The sequence below is a fragment of the Ictidomys tridecemlineatus genome, chromosome 3 (assembly GCF_052094955.1).
Source record: "Ictidomys tridecemlineatus isolate mIctTri1 chromosome 3, mIctTri1.hap1, whole genome shotgun sequence".
In the NCBI taxonomy this organism is placed as follows: Eukaryota; Metazoa; Chordata; class Mammalia; order Rodentia; family Sciuridae; genus Ictidomys; species Ictidomys tridecemlineatus.
The window spans coordinates 50220667-50242539 of record NC_135479.1 but is presented as its reverse complement, the minus strand read 5'-3'; positions in this window follow the sequence as shown (position 1 = coordinate 50242539).

Below are 21873 nucleotides of genomic sequence, written 5' to 3'. Positions count from 1 at the left end.
CCTCTTGTACCCTACATGGCTGGTACACATCTTCCTTCTCAGTTCTGTGCTGCTACACATTCCATAGCCTCTGAGATAGGTTGTAATAAATGCAAATATTTATTCCAACATTGCTGGTCACTTACATGGTTCCCCACAAAGCCCAGATGCTATGATTACAGAGATGAATAAGACATGCCTCAAAGACTTGTTGACTATTGGGAGACACGCAAATAAAGACTGCTAATACCAGAACTGTGAAAAGAGTAAAAACCAGGAGCCATGGAAGGTATCCTACAGTGAATCACATCCACTCAGGTCTGTCTTAAGAACAGTGAGGTTTCCTGTTTCCTGTGGGCTTACATATGAGCTGGGACAACACTTCACCAGTGTCTGAGGCTGGGACCATTTGGAGGACCTAGTAGTCACCCCCACCTCTCCTCTGCCACTCTGTTTGTGCTGTGTGTTCTTCTCTCTGTGAACTAGCTTGCCTGTTCTACGTGTCTCACCTTTCTCCTGCATAATGTCTGCATCATTCACTGTGGTCTTGGCCCAACATCACCCTTTTGTCTTCTCTCTGCACATGTCACCAACTCAGCCTTTGTTCCATCACTACCTGCCTGATACCATGAAGACTGTGGGTGCTGACAAGGAAGGGTTGTGGGGTTGACTTCCACTTGTCCCATTGGCCAAGGAAGTGGGCGTGGCAGGCCCTAGGACTGGCTGCACATCTGATGCCTCCCACCACTCAACAGCCCAGCTAGCTTCCCACCTCCTTCCCTTAACACCCTGTCATGATCCCCCTCTCACTGCCACACCCAAAAATTCACTCTATCTTTCCCAGCAGGGTTGACGATTCAATTCTTGCTTCCAAAAGTGATTATGGAAGGGCCCTTCAAAAAGTCTCAACCCAGAGTCCAGTGTCCTCTGGTTTAGGTACCACCTAGTCCAAGTGTGACTTCTATCCATTCTCCAAACAGTGGGTGAAATCCTCCATTTACCATCACTGATATATCCTGTGAAAACAATTCATCACACACACACACACACACACAAATACAACAGTGAGCAAAACTATCCTTGGGCCACCAATCTGCATATAGGAGAGTTGTTGAGGGGTGGCCAGAGAACAGAAACCTTCATCCCTTGATTAGGATTGTATGCCACTGGCCCCAGGCAGATGTCACAGTTAACAGAACAGCACCTATAGCTGGGGTTATCACTTGTAAGTGAAGGTCTTATCCAGATCAGTGAATCCCATGGACATCTGTTTGTTGCTTTCCTTCTCTTATAGAGTCAGTGCATCAGAAATCCTTCCCTGAAGGGGCGCTCTTACCCCTCCTGCCCCACCCACCCCTCCCCACCACAGCAGTCCATTCCTGCTGGTGCTGGGAGCAGAGCAAGAATTCTTAGGTTTACCCAGGATAAGGGTCTAAGCCTTCCTGCCCCTTTAGGGGAGTCAGACACAGGCCTGTGTTTTATAGATGCATAATGAAAATTCCAAAGAACCTTAGTAGGCTGCCTGACCAATTTGTTCCTGGGAACATCTTGACTTACAAGCTAGGGCCCGGAGATCTCCACTCAACAGGAAACCACTCCTTTCGCCAGTGGCTGTTGGATAACAACTCTGAACAGCTGCAGCTGCCCTCTGCGGTGTGGCTGCCAGGCTGCTGTTTCTCAGCCTTCAGGGGCCGCACTGTGGAAATATCCTCAAGCCCATCTAACGAGGGCCCCTTCTGCATCCAACACAAAGAACCACTCACTCTTTCTCCAGTGAACGGAGAAGCAGGTTTGGCTGAGCCAGGACAGGGAGCGTCCAGCAGACACTAATTGCTGGATTGCTTCCCTCATGAGAACCCAAACACATGGCTGAGACCATCCTGGTTGGCTGGGTTGCAGGCACTTTAGGGCAGAGCCTGGCACATTATAGATGTCTGATAATTATCTACTGAACAAATTAATATGAGAATAAACAAAGGAGTGATTTTTCTTTTGCAGGGGTGGGGAATGGGTACTGGGAATCATATTTGGGGTGCTCAATCACTGAACCACATCCCCAGCCCTATTTTGTATTTTATTTGGAGACAGGGTCTCACTGAGTTGCTTAGCGTCTCACTGTTGCTGAGACTGACTTTGAACTTGTGATCCTCCTGCCTCATTGAGATTACCTGCGAGTCCCATCATGTCCGGCAAGAAGTGCTTTTTCTGCAACATTGTACCTTCTACTGAAAATTGTTCCCAATCATGTGTCCCCCATAGGATGTGCCAGCTACTTAGAGACCCCATTCCTTGGCTAGAGTTGATTGGTCGTGGGGAGGATACCTGAACCCAGCCTGGCCAAAGAAAGTTCTTCCCTGGGAATTCTGTCAAACAGGAACTCTTGAAGGCAATCTCTGTTGCCACAAGGTATGGAATTTAGATGCATCAGGCGTCACATTCGCTCCTTGTCTTTTACTTAAGTGAGAGAGAATGCAGCAGATACACAAAATCAAGTAGAGACAAGAAAGAGCCTTTGGCATTCCAGTCTTTGGGCCCGGAAATTCCTCAGGCCCCATGTGTTCATCTCCTCCAGACCAGTTGCCCAACACTTCCTTTGTTTGAATAAGGTATCTCAACATCTTTCCAATAAATCCCCCTTTTCTTAGCTTAAAAATACTAGGGTTTTTAAGGTCGGGGATGTAGCTCAGTGATACAATGCCCATGTAACATACCCAGGGCCCTGTGTTCAATCAGCAGTGCTGCAAAAAAAAAAAAAAAATTTTAAAGGATTTTTTTTTTAATTAAAATAAGCCAGCCAGGCATAGGGACACACACTTATAATCCCAACAACTTGGAAGACTAAAGCAGGAGACTCTCAAATTCAAGGCCAGCCTGGGCAATTTAGCAAGATCCTGTCTAAAAAAATAAAAAGGTCTGGGGATGTGGCTCAGAAGCAGAGAAACCCTGGGTTCAATTCTCAGAACCCCAAAATAAGTAACTAAATTTAAAAAGTTAAAAATTGAAAATAGCCAGGCATGGGGATATCTGAGCTATTTGAGAGACTGAGGCAGGAGTATTGCAAGATTGTAGCCAGTCTCAGCAATAAAAAAAAAAAAAAAAAAAAAAAAAAAAACCTGTCTTAAAAAACAGAGAGAGAGAGAAATGGCTTGGTAGGTAGGTAGATCAGTGTGGTAGAGCACCTCTGGATTTAATCCCCATAACTGCAAAAACATAAAATAAAATAAAAATCATCAGGCTCCATAACACAATACCCAGAAAAATCTTACTGGCATTAAAAATACATCACTGAGAAATTGAAGAGTGCAGAAAAAGCATAATGAAAATTTAAAATTTTCCTCTTTCTTCTTTATATCTCATTCCTCTCCCCAAAGATTAATAGCTTCTATAAATCCTAGACCAAAATTCAGCATGTGTATGTGTGTGTGTGTGGGTGTAGCTGTATAGATATACATATACACAAAACAAGCACTAGACTGTGTTTACTATGCTCCAACTTTTTCCCACTTAACATAGACATTGCCCCACATCACAAGTCTCCCTCATTGTTTTTTTTTTTTTTTTTTTTTTGGCACTGGGGATTGAACCCAGAGGCGCTTTACCATTGAGCCACACCCCAGCCCTTTATTTTTTTTATTTTGAGACAGGGCCTCACTAAGTTGCTTAGGGCCTCACTCATGTGGTGAGACTAGTCTTGAACTTGGGATCCTCCTCCCTCAGCCTCCTGAGTCCCTGGGATTACAGGTGTGCACCACTGCACACAACTCCCTCATTCTTTTTAACTAACATACAGCCAGTATATTAGCATGGATGTCCTACTGATCATCTATCCACTTCCCAATGGAGAGACATTTAAGATGCTAACAATATTGGGTTTTGCACTTACATACCATGCAACAGTGAACATATCTGTGCATTTATCTTTGACATACATTTGCACATATATCCATGAGGCAAAGTCCTAGCAGTGAAATTGCTGGGGCAGAGTTCACACATTATTTTAAAAAACTGTTGATGACTTTTGCCAAATTGTTCAAAAAGCACACACCCACTTACATTCATACCAATAAAATATAAGATTGCCTGTCTCCCCAGGATAGAATATTATCAAAAGGTTTAATTTTTTCCAAATAATAGGTGAAAACTATAATTGCATTGATATGAATTGCATGACTGCAGTGAGGGTGAGTTTTTTGTTCTTGTTGTATTGTTTGTTTGTTTTTTTTTTGGTGGGGAGTACTGAGGATTGAACCTAGGGGTGCTCAACCACTGAGCCAAATCCCCAGCCCTTTTATATATTTTATTTAGAGACAGGGTCTCACTGAGTTGCTAAGTGCCTCGCTAAATTGCTGAGGCTGGCTTTGAACTCAAAATCCTCCTGCCTCAATCTCCAGAGCCTCTGGGATTCCAGGCATAAGCCACCGTGCCGGCTAGATTTTTTTTTTTTTTTAACTGATGTGCTAGCCATTTCCAATACATGCATTCTTTTCCTGAAGTGTGCCTATTCATGTCCATGGAATGAAATGTTATTTACTCTTATGTGAGAAACTGCTATTCTATGAAGATAGAACATTACATTAATGTAGCAAATAAAGCTTAATCAGAAAATGCTATTGACTGGGTGCAGTGGCGCACACCTGTAATCCTAGCAGCTCTGGGGCTGAGGCGGGAGGATCACAAATTCAAAGCTGGCCTCAGAAACTTAGAGAGACCCTCTCTCAAAATAAAAAGTAAAAAGAGGGGCGAAGCTCAGTGGTAAAGCACTTGCCTAACTTGCAGATGGCCCTGGGTTCAATCCCCAGTATGAGGGAAAAATAATTGGTGATTGGAAAACCAATCATCGAGTTAACAACCAGATCCTCATATCACTCTACCTCCACCAGGCGGATCAAATATTTGAAGATAAAATGAAGAAAGTTCAAGACTGAAACAAGGATAAATGTATTCCTTATCTCAGAAGAAAAATGGTCTTTCTGTCCTTTCCCAAAGCTCCAAATCAGAGACCATAAAGAAAAAGAAAAAAATATAGAAAACTTCTGTAGGTCCCAAAAATATAAACACAAGGCAAGCAAACACAACCTGGAAGAAAAGGGCTGAGGCTGAAAGCTGGCCTCCTTTATGCATAAAGTCTCATGTCCATAACCACGAAAAGCTGAGAGGATGATAAAATAACCTGGGCTGCTGGTTCCGCCTCAAAACCCAAATCTGAAGATGGAGCAGGGTCAATGCAGTCTATAAAAACTGTGAGGAATCCCTGGGAAAAGAGGCAGTGGGGGATCCTGGTATTGGAGGGGACAGGCCAGAGGAGAAGGAGTGAAGGCCAAGGGAAAGAGCCAGCAGAAATTATATAAAATCATAATAAATAATTTCAAAACCAGAGGGGCCGCTGGGCACATTGGCACACACCCAGTGACTGGAGAGACTGAGGCAGGAGGTGGCAAGTTTGAGGCCAGTCTGGGCAACTTAGCAAGACCTTGTCTCCAAAATAAAAAGGGCTAGGGATGTAGCACAGTGATGAAGTACCCCTGGGTTCAATTTGCAGTACCAAAAAAAAAAAAAAAAAAAAAAAACCAGGAGGCTGGTTCCACAGTCTAACTATTGTGAATTGTGCTACTATAAACACTGATGTGGCTGTGTCCCCATAGTATGCTCTTTTTAAGTCCTTTGGGTATAGACCAAGGAGTGAGATAGTTGGGTCAACCACCCTCATACTGGTGGTTCCATTCCCAGTTTTCCAAGGAATCTCCATACTGCTTTCCATATTGGCTGCACCAATTTGCAGTCCCACCAGCAGTGTATGAGTGTGCCTTTTCTCCCACATCCTCACCAACACTTATTGTCATTTGTCTTCATAATTGCTGCCATTCTGACTGGAGTGAGATGAAATCTTAGAGTAGTTTTGATTTGCTTTTCTCTAATTGCTAGAGATGATGAATATTTTTCATATATTTGTTGATTGATTGTATATCATCATCTGAGAAGTATCTGTTCAGGTCTTTAGCCCATTTATTTATTGGGTTATTTATATTACTTAGCAATAAAAGAGAATAAAATCATGGCATTTGCAGGTAAATGGATGCCCTTGGAGAAGATAATTTTAAGTGAAGTTGGCCAATCCCAAAAAGACAAATGATGAATGTTTTCTCTGATATAAGGAATCTGATTCATAGTGGGGTAAGGAGGGGGAGCATGGGAGGAATAGACAAACTCTAGATGGGACAGAGGGGTGGGAGGAGGCATGGGGTTAGAAATGATGGTGGAATGTGATGAACATCATTATCCAAAGTACATGTATGAAGACACGAATTGGTGTGAATATACTTTATATACAACCAGAGATTTGAAAAAAATGTGCTGTATGTGTGTAATATGAATTGTAATGCATTCTGACATAAAAAAGGAGGAGGGTGCGAGAAGGAGAAGAGGAGAAGATAAAGAAAGAAAAGAGAAACAGAGGGGCAAAAAAAAATTGTGTGTGTGAATGGGAGGGAGAGAGGGAGGGAAGGGCTCGGGTTGTGGCTCAGCAGTAGAGCACTCACCTAGCATGTCTGAGGCCCTGGGTTCCATCCTCAAAAATATTAAGAGAGAGAGTGAGCAGGAGCAAATGGGAGAGGAACAATGAGAGGGAAGGAGGAAAGGAGGGCTGTTTAGCAATTTCCTTGGGGATCTGATCTATTCATAGGAGGGTCCCCAGGTCCAGGGTGAAGCACCCAACCTCCTCAGACTGCAATCTCTTTACCCACTTGGGTATAGAAGAAAGAAAACAAAAGTCTTTGGAACTTACCAGAACAGGAAAAGAGTCCGTACTGTTCATTTTATTAAAGGAGATTTTGAATCAACTTCTCACTTTGAATCAGAGGAAGAAGACAAAAAGAATGAAGCATAAAGGGGAGTCTCCATGTCCACAAAGAGTGGACAGTAGCTTCTGGGAAGTTCCACGATGTTGTGAGCTTGGCTTCAGAAAGCAAGGAGATGGTAGTGGACAAGGCAGTGGAGATGTAGATGCAGCCCTCTGATTCTAAAACTCCAGGACATAAGGATTCAGAGAGAAATTTCTAAGAACTCTCAATTCCCAACTGTTTGATGAGGTGGGAATCCCTTAACAAAACAGATGCAAGATGCGATTATAAAATGATATGATTTAAATCCAGGGGTTCATGCTCCTCTTATTGGTGTACGTGTGTATGTGATGCTGAAGATTGAATCCATGAGTGCTCTACCACCAAGCTACATCACCAGCCCTTTTTATTTTATTTTGAGACAGGATCTCACTTTGTTGCTAAGGTTGTTCTTGAGCATGAGGTCCTCCTGCCTCAATCTCCTAAATATCTGGGATTAGAGGTGTATACCACCACATCCAGCTTTTACTAGCTTTTAATACTCTTACTACCAATTCTTAGTATTTATACTATTAATATTAAAAGTAAGTGTGAGTCTTTTTTTTTTTTTTTAATCTAAATGAAAATGTAAGCCAGATGCTTACATTCCACACTTGTAATCCCAGCAACTCTGGAGCTGAGGCAGGAGGATCAGGTATTCAAAGCCAGCCTCACAATTTAGCGAAGCCCTATCTCAAGAAATAAAAAGGACTAGGAACATGGCTCAGTTAAGCACCCCTGGGTTTATTCCCCCATACCAAAAGAAACAAACAAATAAATGTGGAAACATAAAATGGACAATCATTTCAGAAAACTGACCATTTCTTATAATGTTAAGTATGCATTTCTCCCATGACCTAGGAATTCCATTCCTGGGTATTTATCCAAGAGAAAGGAAAGGAAAACATATGTCTGCAAAAGATAGGCCCAAAATATTCATAGGAACTTTGTTGCTAATAGCAAAAAACTAGAAATAACCTAAATACCATTCATGAGATAACAGATAAACAGACCACTGCAGGTCTAACAGTGGGATACTGCTCAGCAATTAAAAGAAACACTGAGTGGCTGAGTGTAGGCTCAGTGGTAGATCATTTGCTTAGCATATGCAAGGCCTGGTTGAATCCCCAGAACCACAAACAACAACAAAAAGGAACACTGCATATTCTTACACTAACTATAGAAAACAAGGATGGATCTCCAGTCACACTGGCTGGTGTGCACCTTAAGAGCATCACTTGAGCCCAGCCCGAGAATAGAGTAAGACTCAGTGTCATTAAAAAGAAAGAAAGAAAGAGAGAGAGAAAAGAAGAGTGAATCTCAAAAACATTATGATCCAGACCTAAAGGAGGACATACAGTGTGATTATGGGAAGTTCTAGAACAACTAAATGATAGACATAAGATCAATGGTGGTTTGGTTGGGAGGATTGACTGGGGAGGGGCATAGGGATTTCTAGTAGGAATGGTAATCATAGGAGTAGATACATTTATCAAGATCTGTGTGTTTCTATATAATTTTTAAAAGGGTTTTAGTTAAAAAATAAATAAATAAATAAGCTGGTCTGGGAATGTGAGTACTTGACCAGCAAGTGCGGAGGCCCTGGGTTGGATCCCCAGCACCACAAAAACAAACAACAACAACAAAAAGCAAGTCAATATCGTCTAGGTACACACTGTAAATTGCTTACTCAACATAGACCTTTGTATTACAATTTTTTTTTCAGTTCTGTGAATGAAACCCAGAGTCTTGCACATTCGAGATGACTGAGCTTTACCCAGAGCCCCCTGCTTGAATGACCTTCCAAAAGGCCATTTTTAAATAATTACAAAGAGTATTTGCTGTCAGATGCTATGTGTTACACTTTTTTTTTGGTACCAGGAATTGAACCCACTGAGCCACATCCCCAGCCTTCTTTATTTTTTATTCTGAGACAAGGTCTCACTAAATTGCTTAGGACTTTGCTAAATTTGCCGAAGCTGGCTTTGAACTCCTGCCTCAGCCTCCCAAGGAGGGTGCCACTACATCCGTTTGGGTAATACTTTTTCCTTCTTTCTTTCTTTCACTCATTCGTTCTTTTTTGTTGGGGGGCAGGGGGTACCGGGATGAACTCTGGGGCACTGAACCACTGAGCCACATCCCCAACACTATTTTGTATTTTATTTAGAGACAGGGTCTCACTGTGTTGCTTAGAGCCTCACCGTTGCTGAAGCTGTGTGCCACCGCACCCGGCTCTTTCTTTCTTTTTATTATTTAGTTAGTTAGTTTTGGTGCTGGGGATCAAACCAGTGGCTCTACCACTGAACTGCATCCCCAGTCTCTAATCACTATGGATTACGCTTTGGGGTTACCTATTTTTGTAAAGTATAACAAATTGTATAAAATACAAAATAAATACAATTCCTATCTATCTTCCTTTTTCTTTTCTTTCTTTCTTTTTTTTTTTTTTTTGGTACTGAGGATTGAACCCAGGGGTGCTCTACCACTGGCCTATATCCCCAATTCCCAGACTTTATTATTTTTATTTTGAGACAAGGTCTGAGGCTGGTCTCAAACTTACCATCCTCTGCTTCAGTCTCCCCAGTTGCTGAGATTACAAATATATGCCACTGCACCTGGCTTCCTATCTTCCTTTCATATTAACATCTCACTTTTTTACTCCTTATAATACAATCATGAGAGACACACTTTCATCGCATACAATGTTTTATGAGTTTTTTAGTGACAATTGGATTCATCTTTTTATTGCCCTTCCAATTTTTCCTTATAAAATTTACTTTATATGGCAATGATTTCATGAAATCATTCTTCCTTTTAAGTATTCTTTGTTAGAGTAGAACTATTAATCATGAATATTTCTTCCACCAATAATATATGGGAAACTAGTAGATACTTAGATATTGTTAATGGTCCTGTTCTATTTTTGAACAAAAGCAACATAAAGGGCGGATACATACCCACCTATCAGGACTGATTACAGTTTCACACTGTTGGGAAGCAGTCTTTGTATTATTTGAATTACACAGCATGTTACATTTTGGTCAAATGTGTAGCTAGTCTTTACAAGAGTAATCTAATTACTTTTAAGATCATGTGATCCTTTCTATTTAAGGATATATAAAAACAATTTTTAAAAGGAATATGTAATCAAAGTGAAATTAACTTCCCCCCTCTGGTCTAAATACAGAGAAAGAAGATTCCCATATTTGATTAAGATTTCTTTATTCCCATCATCTCAAAATGATAAAAGGCTTTGTGGAGCAAGAATCTGAAACAGGAAGTTCTCTTTGCTTTGTACCAACACTGGCTTTTTTTGGTTAAATTCATTTACTCAAAAGAAATGGTACTTTACATATCCAAAAAAGAAGGAAGTATCCATAAACTGAAGCCAAAACAAACAATTATAAAGAATAGCTGGCATTAAAGTGGCAATCAAAGATCTCTCTTTACAGCAAGCCACAACCAGTAGTTTTACAGAGAAATTCTTCCAAACTTTTAAGGAACAGATTATCTATACTTCATACAAATTGCTCCAGAAAAATAAAAAAGAAGGCAAGACAACTAATATTATGAAGGTTTTGTTTCAGCTTAGGACAGGACAAGAAAATTACAATACAGTCCCTCTTTCCTTATGAACATAGATGTGACAGTCTTAAATGAAATACATATCAGCCAAATCCCAAACTTAATTGAGAAATTATCTAATCTTAGTTGAGTTTCTATAAATGGAGAGATAGTCATTTAGATGGGTTAATTTAATAATATAAAGATGTCTGTTCTCCCTAAAATAATTCATAAGTTAAAATTTTCATGACTTGACAAATTTGTTTTAAAATGTATATGACATCTGGATATGGAGGTACATGCCTATAACCCCAATGAGTCAGGAGGCTGAGACAGGAGGATCACAAGTTTGAGGGCAGCCTCAGCAGTTTAGTAAGACCCTGTGTCAAAATAAAAATAAAAAGGTTGGGGGTATAGGTCAGTGGTAGAGCACTCCTGGGTCCAATCCCCAGAACCAATAGAAAAAGATAGTGGGTGGTGGGTGGGGTGTCATCTTTTTAGATATATATATTTGTTTGTTTGCTTTTGGTCCTAGGGATTGAATCCATGGGTGCGTAACCACTGAGCCACATCCCTAGTCCTTTTTATATTTTATTTAGAGACAGGGTCTCATTAAGTTGCTGAGGCTAATTTTGAACCAGCCTCCTTCCTCAGTCTCCCAAGCCACTGGGATTACAGGAGTATGCCACCACACCTGGCCATCTTTCTGGATATTAAAATATACCCCAAAATACCAAAAAATCCATGTCAAACAAACAACAACAAAAATAAGCCAACAAAATAATGTTTAGTAAGGGACAAAATCAGGAAACTGAACAAAGAACATAGCAATAGTCCACCCACAAATGGAAGGTGCAGGTAGCATAAGGCAGCAAGCCATCAATGGGGAAATGTCAGATTAGCAGGTAGAGTGAGCATCTGTCTCACTCTACAGAGAAAAAGGAAATAAAGCTGCATCCCTACCTCACACTATATACAAAAGTAAACTCCCAATGAATTTAACATGAAAGGTAAAACTTAAATCTAACAGATGAGAATGTAGAGTCTTTTGTGAGTTTGGATAGGGTTTTCTTAAACTGTCAAAACCATAATCCATAAAAGAAAACATTGATCAGTTTGAATACATTTCAATTAAGAATTTCTACTCGGGCTGGGGATGTGGCTCAAGCGGTAGCGCGCTCGCCTAGCATGCGTGCGGCCCGGGTTCGATCCTCAGCACCACATACCAACAAAGATGTTGTGTCCGCCGAGAACTAAGAAAAAATAAATAAATGTTAAAACTCTCTCTGTCCCCCCCACCTCTCACTCTCTCTTTAAAAAAAAAAAAAAAAAAAAAAAAGAATTTCTACTCAACCAAGGACAGAACCCATCCCAATACTTAGAGACAGGGTTTCATTAAGTTGCTGAGGCTAACTTTGAACCATCCTCCTGACTCAGTCTCCCAAGCCACTGGGATTACAGGCGTGTGAGACGGCACCTGGCCACACCTGTTGTCTGCCTACTCTGCTCACATTTATTCATTGATTCAAGGAATACTTATTAAGCACCATGCCAGGTACTGGAGCATTGCACAAGGCACACAACCATTAGCACAATTCCTGCAGAAGCACAATTCCTGCAGAAGGATGCAGGCACTGTTGAGCAAGGGAGCAGGGGAGCTCATTCTCCAAGAGGCATCTTTTGGGGGCTGGGGCTATGCCTCAGTGGTAGAGTCCTTATCCAGTATGGGTGATGCCCTGGGTTTGATCCCCAGCCCTGCAGAAAAGGGGAAAAAATAGTGTCATCTTTTCAACAAATGTAGAGGTGGTATTTTGGCAGACTCATTGTAAAGAGTATAATAAAGACTTTAGAGGAAGCATATAAAAATGAGACATGAGGCACAAAGAAAGAAGCACAAGGAGGCAGTTATTTTATGTTTTCAATCCTTCCTCAATTCAAGGAGGAGCTTCTCCCCCTTAGAGCATGGAATGGATTTTTTTTTTCTTTTTTCTCTTTTATACCCCCCAATCCCCACCTCCACCCCCACCCTCACTCTCCAAAAAAAAGGAAAAAAGGTTTTCTTGCTTTGTTAGCAAATAAGAAACACAGGGGACTCCTGTACCAGAGCCTGGATTTTTTTGAAGATTTTTTTTTTAGTTGTTAATGGATCTTTATTTCATTTATTGATATGAACCAGTGCCTCACACATGCTAGGCAAGCGCTCTGCCACTGAGTCAAAATCCCAGCCCATGGACTGGAGTTTTGAGAGCCTACTGTCCCAGAAATAGACTTTAAAACAAAGTTTCTTAACAGCTTTGGCAGGATGTTGTACGAGCTTATAATACAGTGACTAATCTGGTCCACAGAGATCAAAGTGCAATTGACCAAGAGCTAGATCCACCAATGCACAGAAAGCCCTGTTGACAGAATATCCATGTTGAGAGTTCAAGAGACCCCGGGTGGGGGTTGGGGTTGTGGCTAAGTGGCAGAGTGCTTGCCTAGCATGTGTGAGGCACTAGGTTCTGTTCTCAGCACTGCATATAAATAAATAAAATAAAGATCCACAACAACTAAAAAAATATTTTTTTAAAAAAAGAGACCCAAGGTAGATTCCAGGTCACAGGCTTTTCCGGGCAAACACAGGATAAAAACCTTCCATTCCACCTACAGATACTCCTTATTCTGACTCAGGATTAGTTCCACAAAACCTGCTTCTTTTTTTTTTTTTTTAAACACGGGAACTCTTAAAGAAAGGAGGTCTCTCACTATGTTACCCAAACTGACCTCAAACTCCTGGGCTCAAGTGATTCTCCTTCCCCAGCCTACTGAATGCTGGGTCTCTAGGTGGATGTTACTGCATCCAACTGAACCTGAACTTCACCTCTGTCTGGCAAAAAAAAAAAAAAGAGGCAGCACCGTCCCCTTTCCCTATCAGAGCAGTGCCAGAAAAAGCTATAAGAAAGGCTTAAATAAAATCCAAAATTTCATAATATAAGACATCCAGGCTTCCAACGGAGAATCTTTTGTCATACCAAGAATCAGAAAGATTTAGACTGAATAATAATATCAATAGATGCCAATACCCAGAGCAAAGAATTTAGAATTATCTGAAAAATAGTTTAGCCGAGTGTGGTAGCACACACCCATAATCCCAGAAATTCAGGAGACTGAGGCAGGAGCATCAAAAGTTCAAAGTCAGCCTCAGCAACTTAGCAAGGCCCTAAGCAACTCAGCAAGACCCTGTCTCTAGATAAAATATAAAAAAGGACTCGGGGGGCCTGGGGATGTGGCTCAAGCTGTAGCGCGCTTGCCTGGCATGCGCGCAGCCCAGGTCGATCCTCAGCACCACATACAAACAAAGATGTTGAGTCCCCGAGAACTTAAATAAATAAATTCTCTCTTCTCTCTCTCTCTCTCTCTCTCTCTCTCTCTCTCTCTCTCTCTCTCTCTCTCCCTCTCTCTCCCCCCCCCTCTCTCTTTGAAAAAATAAAAATAAATAAAAATAAAAATAAAAATAAAAAAATAAAAAAGGACTGGGGGTGTGGCTCAGTGGTTAAGGCCCCTGAGTTCAATACCCCTCTACCCCCCGCTTTAAAAAATGTTTAAAGTAGCATAATAAAAATGCTTTAACAAGAAATTATGGGGGCTGGGGATGTAATATACTGGGTTCTATTTCCAGCATCCAAACGAACAACAAAAAAAAAAAAAAAAAAGAAAAGAAAATTATTAGCATACTTAAAACAAATGAAAAACATATATAAAGCCAGAGTGGAGAAACAGAAGATATAAAGAAGAACTAAATGGAAAATTCAGAGCTGAAAAATATAATAACTGAGATTAATGCTCAGTGACTGGGCTCAGCCACAGAAGAGAGGCAACAGACAAAAAGAATCAATGAACTGCAAGATACAACAATAGACATCACCCAGTCTGAACATCAGAGAGAAAACAGACTTAAAAACAAAAAATCCTCAGGGACTGTGGGATGATAACAAAAGATCTACCATTTGGGGTAGATTGGAAACAGAGAATCAAGGGTGGAGCTGAAAAAGTAATCCAGGGAATAATGGCTAAAACTCTATACATGCAAATAGCTGTGCAAACTCAAACAGGACGAACCCAAAGAAACCTAGGCCAAGACATACCATAGTTATATTTTTTAAAATTAAAAAAAATCTTAAAAGTGGCCAGAATTTTTTTAAAAAAGCACCCACCTATAAGGGGAAAACCAATTCTTTTTTTTTTTTTTGGTTCTGGGGATTGAACCCAGAGGCACTTTACCCTTTACTACTGAGCTACACCCCCAGCTCTTTTAATTCCTTGAAACAGGATCTAAGTTGCTCAGGGTCTCACTAAATTGTTGAGGCTGGCCTGGAACTTGGGATCCCCCTGCCTCAGGCTCCTGAGTCACTGGGACTACTGGTGTGAGCCACCACGCCCAACTAAGACATATTAAAGTTACATATTTTTTAAAGCTAAAAATCTTAAAAGCATGCAAGAAAAAAAAAAGGCATCTTGGGCTGAGGTTGTGGCTCAGTAGTAGAGCACTTACCTCACATGTGTGAGGTACTGCATTCCATCCTCAGTACTACATAAATATAAATAAAGATATTGTTTCCATCTACAACTAAAACCATCTTTTTTAAAAAAGATGAGAAAACCAATTTGAGTGACAGTGAATTTCTCACTAGAGAAACCATGGAGGCCAGAGGAAGTGGCACAATATTTTTCACATACTGCAAGAAAAGAACTATAAACGCAGAATCCTATACCCAACAAAAATACTCTCAAGAAATGAACAAAAATATCAAGACAGCTTCAAATGAATGAAAACTAAGAGACCAACAGACCTAACCTTGGAAAAAAAGAAAAAGAAAGAAAGAAAGAAAGAAAGAAAGAAAGAAAGAAAGAAAGAAAGAAAATGGTAAAAGAAGGAATATTAGAACATCAGTAAGATGGGCATAGTGGCATATGGCCTAAAATCCCAGCTACTCTGAAGGCTGAGGCAGGGGACACAAGTTCCATGCCAGCCTTGACAATAGCAAGACCCTATCTCAAAACAAAAATTTTTAAAAGGCTGGGTATTTTTTTAAAAAACAGGAAGAAATGGGCTTGGGGAAGTAACTCAGTGGTAAAGTACTTGGTTAGCACATATGAGGCCATAGGTATAATCCCTACTACTGAAGAGAAAAAACAATCAGGAAGGAAGAACAAAGTAAACAGAAATATGATAAATACAATAAGCTTTTCGTCAGTTTTTGAAATCATGTTTGATGATAGAAATAAAACTGATACAAAGTTTTCTGATGTACCTAAAGGATACATTTAAGACAATTATAAATGGAAAAGGATAAAGGAATATAAAGGGAGTAAAGTTTTTTTTTTTAATTTTTTTTAATTGTAGATGGGTATAACTTGTTTTGTTTATTTATTTTTTTATATGATGCTGAGGATCAAACTCAATGCTTCATATGCCAGGTAAGCGCTCTACCACTGAGCCACAACCCCAACCCATGGGTATAAAGTTTCTCAACATCAATTGAACCAGTAATATGGCAACTCAGAGGGGCTGTGATAAGTTATTTATGTATAATATAATATCCAGAGCAGCCACTAAACATGTTATACAAATGGATACATTTTTAAAAATGGCATAAACACCATTGGGGACATTGCTCAGTGGTAGATTGTTTGTCTAGCACATAGGAAGCTCTGGGTTCCCTCCCCAGCACTGGAGAAAAAAGAAAAGAAAAGAAACAATGAACAAATAAAACTGAATTCTAAGAAATGTTTGCATAACCCACAAGAAAGCAGGAAAAAGAAAAGAGAGGGCCAGTGGGTGGGGCTCAGTGGTATAGCACTCTCCTGGCATTTGTGAAGCCCTGTTTTTTTTTTTTTCCCCAGCAGTGAAAAAAAGCTAGAAGAAGGCAGAGAAGTAGAAAACAAAGATAACAAACAGAAAACAAAGAAAAGAAATCAAAACCTATCAATAATTGGATTAAGTATAAATGTGTCTAACCCATCAATGAAAAGACAGATATTGACACAATGAATTAAGACGCGTGACCCTGGGTTGGGGCTATATCTCAGTTGCAGAGTGCATGCCTTGCACAAGTAAGGCCCTAGGTTCAATCCTCAGTACCCACCCCCTCCAAAAAAGTCTATGACCTAATATATGGTGTTTTCAAGAAAAATCACTTCAAATATAACAAAATAGGCAGGTTGAAAGTAAGAGGATTGAAAAAAGACATAGCTGAGCAGAGTGGCACACACCTGTAATCCTAAAGGCTGAGGCAAGTAAATCGTGAGTTCAAAGCCAGCCTCAGCAACTGAGCAAGGCCCTGAGCAACTCAGCAAGACCCTGTCTCTAGATAAAATATTTTTTAAAAGGGTTGGGGATGTGGCTCAGTGGTTAGGGGCTCCTGGGTTCAATCCCTGATGAAAGGAAGGAAGGAAGGAAGGAAGGAAGGAAGGAAGGAAGGAAGGAAGGAAGGAAGGAAGGAAGGAAGGAAGGGAGTGAGTGAATGAGTGAGTGAAAGGAAAGGAAGAAAGGAAGGCATCTGGGTTGGTTCCATAATTTAGCTATTGTGAATTGTGCTGCTATAAACATTGATGTGGTTGTGTCCCTGTAGTATGCTGTTTTTAAGTCCTTTGGGTATAAACCGAGGAGTGGGATAGCTGGGTCAACCACCCTCATACTGGTGGTTCCATTCCCAGTTTTCCAAAGAATCTCCTTACTGCTTTGCGTATTGGCTGCACCAATTTGCAGTCCCACCAGCAATGTATGAGTGTACCTTTTCCCCCATATCCTCGCCAACACTTATTGTTGTTTGTCTTCATAATAGCTGCCATTCTGACTGGAGTGAGATGAAATCTTAGAGTAGTTTTTTTTTTTTAAATAATAATGTTTTGTTTCTTTAATTTACAAAGTTGTAAACCTAAAGTTCTTGCACAGTTTTTAAGAACAATTTGCAAAATATCATTTCTATCTAGCAGCCTGGCAATCTGACAATGTTAAGTGTCTGACAGTCACTTTCACAGACCTTTGTTCAGCGCTGGCTGTGTTCTCAAGCAGCTGACAAGCTCACTGTAGAGGGGGATCTGTTGGAAGCCCTGGGACCGAAGGGGCACTTGGGAAGACCAAGTCCAGCGCAGGTGAAATCAACTCTAACTCCATTTCTCAGCTGGGTTTAAACTGGAGTCATGAGTCTGCACCCCTACGAGCCAAATCCTCTGCAGCATTCAAATATGCCAAATGGTTTTTGTTCCTGTTGTTGTTTGTTAGTTTTTATGCTAGAGGCTGAGCCCAGGGGTGCTTCTACCACTGAGCCGCACCCACAGTCCTTTTATTTTATTTAGAGACAGGGCCCCACTAAGTCGGCCTTAAACTTGTGATCCTCCTGCCTCAGCCTGAGTCCTGGGTACATGAGCGTCCACTGTATCTGCATACAGAGCCTTTTAAAAGACTCCATTCACAACTGAAATCTTAAGAGTAGTTTTGATTTGCATTTCTCTGATTACTAGAAATGTTGAACATTTTTTCATATGTTTATTGAGTGATTATATATCCTCTTCTGGTAAGTGTCTGTTCAGGTCCTTGGCCCATTTGTTGATTGGGTTATTTGGGTTTTTTTGGTGTTAAGACTTTTGAGTGCTTTATATATCCTAGAGATTAGTGCTCTATCTGATGTGCTTGTGAAAAAGATTTGCTCCCATTCTATAGTCTCTCTATTCACCTCACTGATTGTTTCTTTTACTGAGAAGAAGCTTTTTAGTCTGAATTCATTCATTTATTGATTCTTGGTTTTAATTCTTGCGCTATAGGAGTCTTATTTAGGAAGTTGGGGCCTAATCCAACATGATGGAGATTTGGGCCTACTTTTTCTTCCATTAGGCACAAGGTCTCTGGTTTAATTCCTAGGTCATTGATTTACTTTGAGTTAAGTTTTGTGCATGATGAGAGAGACACACAATGGAACATTACTCAGCATTAAAAGAGAATAAAATCATGGCATTTGCAGGTAAATGGATGGAGTTGGAGAATTTACTTAATGCTAAGTAAAGTAAGCTAATCCCAAAAAACCAAAGGCCTAATGTTTTCTTTGATATGAGGATGCTGACTCATAATGGTGATGGGTGGGGGAGCATGGGAGGAATGAAGGAACTTTAGATAGGGAAAGAGGAGGGAGGGTAAGGAAGAGGGCAAGGGGGTAGGAATGATGGTGGAATGAGTGAGACATCATTACCTTAAGTACACGTATGAAAACACAAATGGTGTGAAAATACTTTGTGAACAATCAGTGATTGAAAATTGTGCTCTATATATGTAATATGAAATGAATTGCATTCTGCCATCATGTATAAAAATTAGAATAAATAAGTAATTTAAGGAAAATTAAAAAAGAAATAAAGACACAATAAGGGGCTAAGGGTGTGGCTTGGTGCTAGAGCACTTGCTTAGCATGTGCAAGGCCCTGGGTTTGAACCACAGCACCAAAAATAAAAGTAAAATATAGTCAGCAACTATTAATCAAAGGGAAGGAGAAGGAGCTAGGCTAATATCACATTAAGTGAACTTCAAAGAAAATTACCAAATTATCAGAGAGACATTATATAATAAAAGGGTCAATCTGCTAAGAAGATAATAATCCTAAATATGTAAGCACCAGACAGAGATGTAAACATGCAAAGGTCAAATTCATAGAATTGAAACACACAAGTATTGTTGGAAACTTCAACACCATTCCATCAAAAATTGGTAGAAAAATTAGAAGAAAGTCAAGAAGGATATATAAGAACTCAATAATATCATCAACATCAACCAACAGGACCTAAGTGACATATATAGAACACTGCACTCTACAACAGCAGAATGCTCTTTTCATGTGCCTACAGAAAAACAAGAATATAGTGGAACTTGCTCAACTTGATAAAGAATATCTACAAAACTCCTACAAGCTAATATACTTAATGATGAAAGACAGAATGCTTTTCCCATTAGATCAGGAACCAGGCATGAGTGTCTGCTCTCACCATTCTTATGCAGCTTAAAAGTCTTAGCCTTCACAAGAAGCAAGAAAAGTATATGTACATTGGAAGGGAAAAAATTAAAACATTTCTTATTTGCAAATTAATAATTATCTACATAATATACCCCAAGGAATCTACAAGAAACTCCTAGAACTAATAAGTGAGTTCAGCAAGGATGCAAGTACAAGGTAAACATATAAAAATCAATTATATTTTTTGTATACCAGCAATGAATATATGGACACCAAAATTTTAAAAATGTAATATCATTTACAATAGTTAAAAAGACAGAAGGAAAGAGGGGCTAAGGGTGTACCTCTTCTAGGATGCTTGCCAAGCAGGCACAAGGCCTTGGATCCGATCCCCAATACAAAAAAAGAAAGAGGGGCAGGGGAGGGAGAGAGGAAAAGGAAGGAAGGAGAGAAGAAGGGAAGGAAGGAAGGAAGAAAGGAGGAAGGAGAAGAAAAAGAAAAATAGGCTTAGGTATAAATTTAAAAATACATGTATAAGGCCTATATGCTGAAAATTATACAATATTAATGAAAGAAATCAAAGAAGACTTTGATGGATAAAACAAACCATGTTCATAAATCATAAAACTCAATAGAAGCTGAGTGCAGTGGCACTTATCTGTAATTACAGTAACTTAGGAGACTGAGACAAAAGGATTGCAAATTTGAGGCCAACTTCTTGCTAAAAATTGGCAAGAGTTTGACTCAAAATAAAAAATAAAAATGGCTTGGGATGTAGCTCAATAGTAAAGTGTCCCTGGGTTCAATCTTCAGTTAAAAAACCAACAAACAAACAATAAAAAGCCAATTCTCTTCAAGTTGGCATACTAAGATTTAACACAATTTCTATCAAAATTCTAATAAAATTATTTTGGTAGTGTGGATTGAAACTGAGCTACAAGCCTCTCCCTTTTTAAAGTTTTATTTTGATACAAGATCTCACTAAATTGCAAAGGCCTCAACTTGGCCTCAGATTGCAATCTTCCTGCCTTAACTTCCTGAATTGCTAAGATTACAGGAGTGCACCACAGCATTAAGCCCTAAGACTTCTGTAGATTCAGACAAGATTATTTTAATTTTGATATGAAAAAAGCAGACACTAGAATAACTAGAACATTTTTTGTTTTTGTTTTTTTGGGGGTACTGGAGATTGAACACAGGGGCACTCGACCACTGTGTCACATCCCCAGCCCTATTTTTTAATATTTTATTTAGAGAAAAGGGTCTACTCTGAGTTGTCGCTTTTTGCTGAGGCTGGCTTTGAACTCACAATCTTCCTGTTGCAGCCTCCCGAGTTGCTGGAATTACAGGCATGAGCCATAGAACCTGGTACTAGAACAGTTTTTTGTTATTGTTGTTTTGTTTTTTTAAGTTGTATATGTACTCAATGCCTTTATTTGTTTTTATGTGGTGCTAGGATCGAACTCAGTGCCTCACACTTGTGAAGAAAAAGAAGAAAATGGTAGAAATCAGTTGACCCAATTTTAAAACTTTTAATACAGCTAGAGTAATCAAGACTGTGTAGAATTAGAGAAATAGATCAATAGATCATAGATCAATAGAACTAGATGGAAAACCCAGAAATAGACCCAACTGACTTTTTTTTTTCTCCAAATACTGGGGAGTGAATCCAGTAGCATTCTACTACTGACCCATTCTACTACATCTCCAGCTCTTTTTATTTTTTATTTTGACATAGGGTCTAAATTGCCAAGGCTGGCTTTGAACTTGTGATCCATCTGCCTGAACCTCCCAAATAGCTAAAATTATACCTGTACACCACACCTATTTATCCTATTTCTTTTCTTTTCTTTCTTTCGTTTTTTTTTATTTTTTTTTTATTTATTTTTTTTTTTTTGAGACTGAGTCTCACTATGTCGCCCAGAGCTGGAATGATCCTCTTGCCTCAGCCTCCAGTTGCCTGGGATATGTGTGCCACAACAACCTGGAATCAACTGACATTATTTTCAGGGAGGTACTAGGGATTGAACCCATATGCACTCTACCACTGAGCTACATCCCCAGTCCTTTTTAAATGTTGAGATAGGTGTTAGGTCAGTGGTGGTGACTTGGTGGCAACTTAGAACAAAGCAGCCCGCTCAGGAAAGGAACATCAATCAGGTGCTGGCGGAAACGCCTGTCAATCAGCGAGATCTCCTGACCAATGCCTATCAATCAGCAGGACCCCCTGGCCAATCCTGGAGTTCAGCTAATGATAGACTCAACATGATCTTTTCTTAAAATTGGGAGCCATCTTGCCACAAAGCCATGAAAAGATAATTTCGGCTTTACTATAAATTACTGCAAATTTTGAACCTGCTTGGAATGCCTGTCCGTGCCTTGAACTCACCCATGCCTGGCTCTCTGACCAGATAGCAGCCCTCTCTGAAACTTTAGTGACACCTCATAAATATTGGCCTTCCCTGGCCAGACAA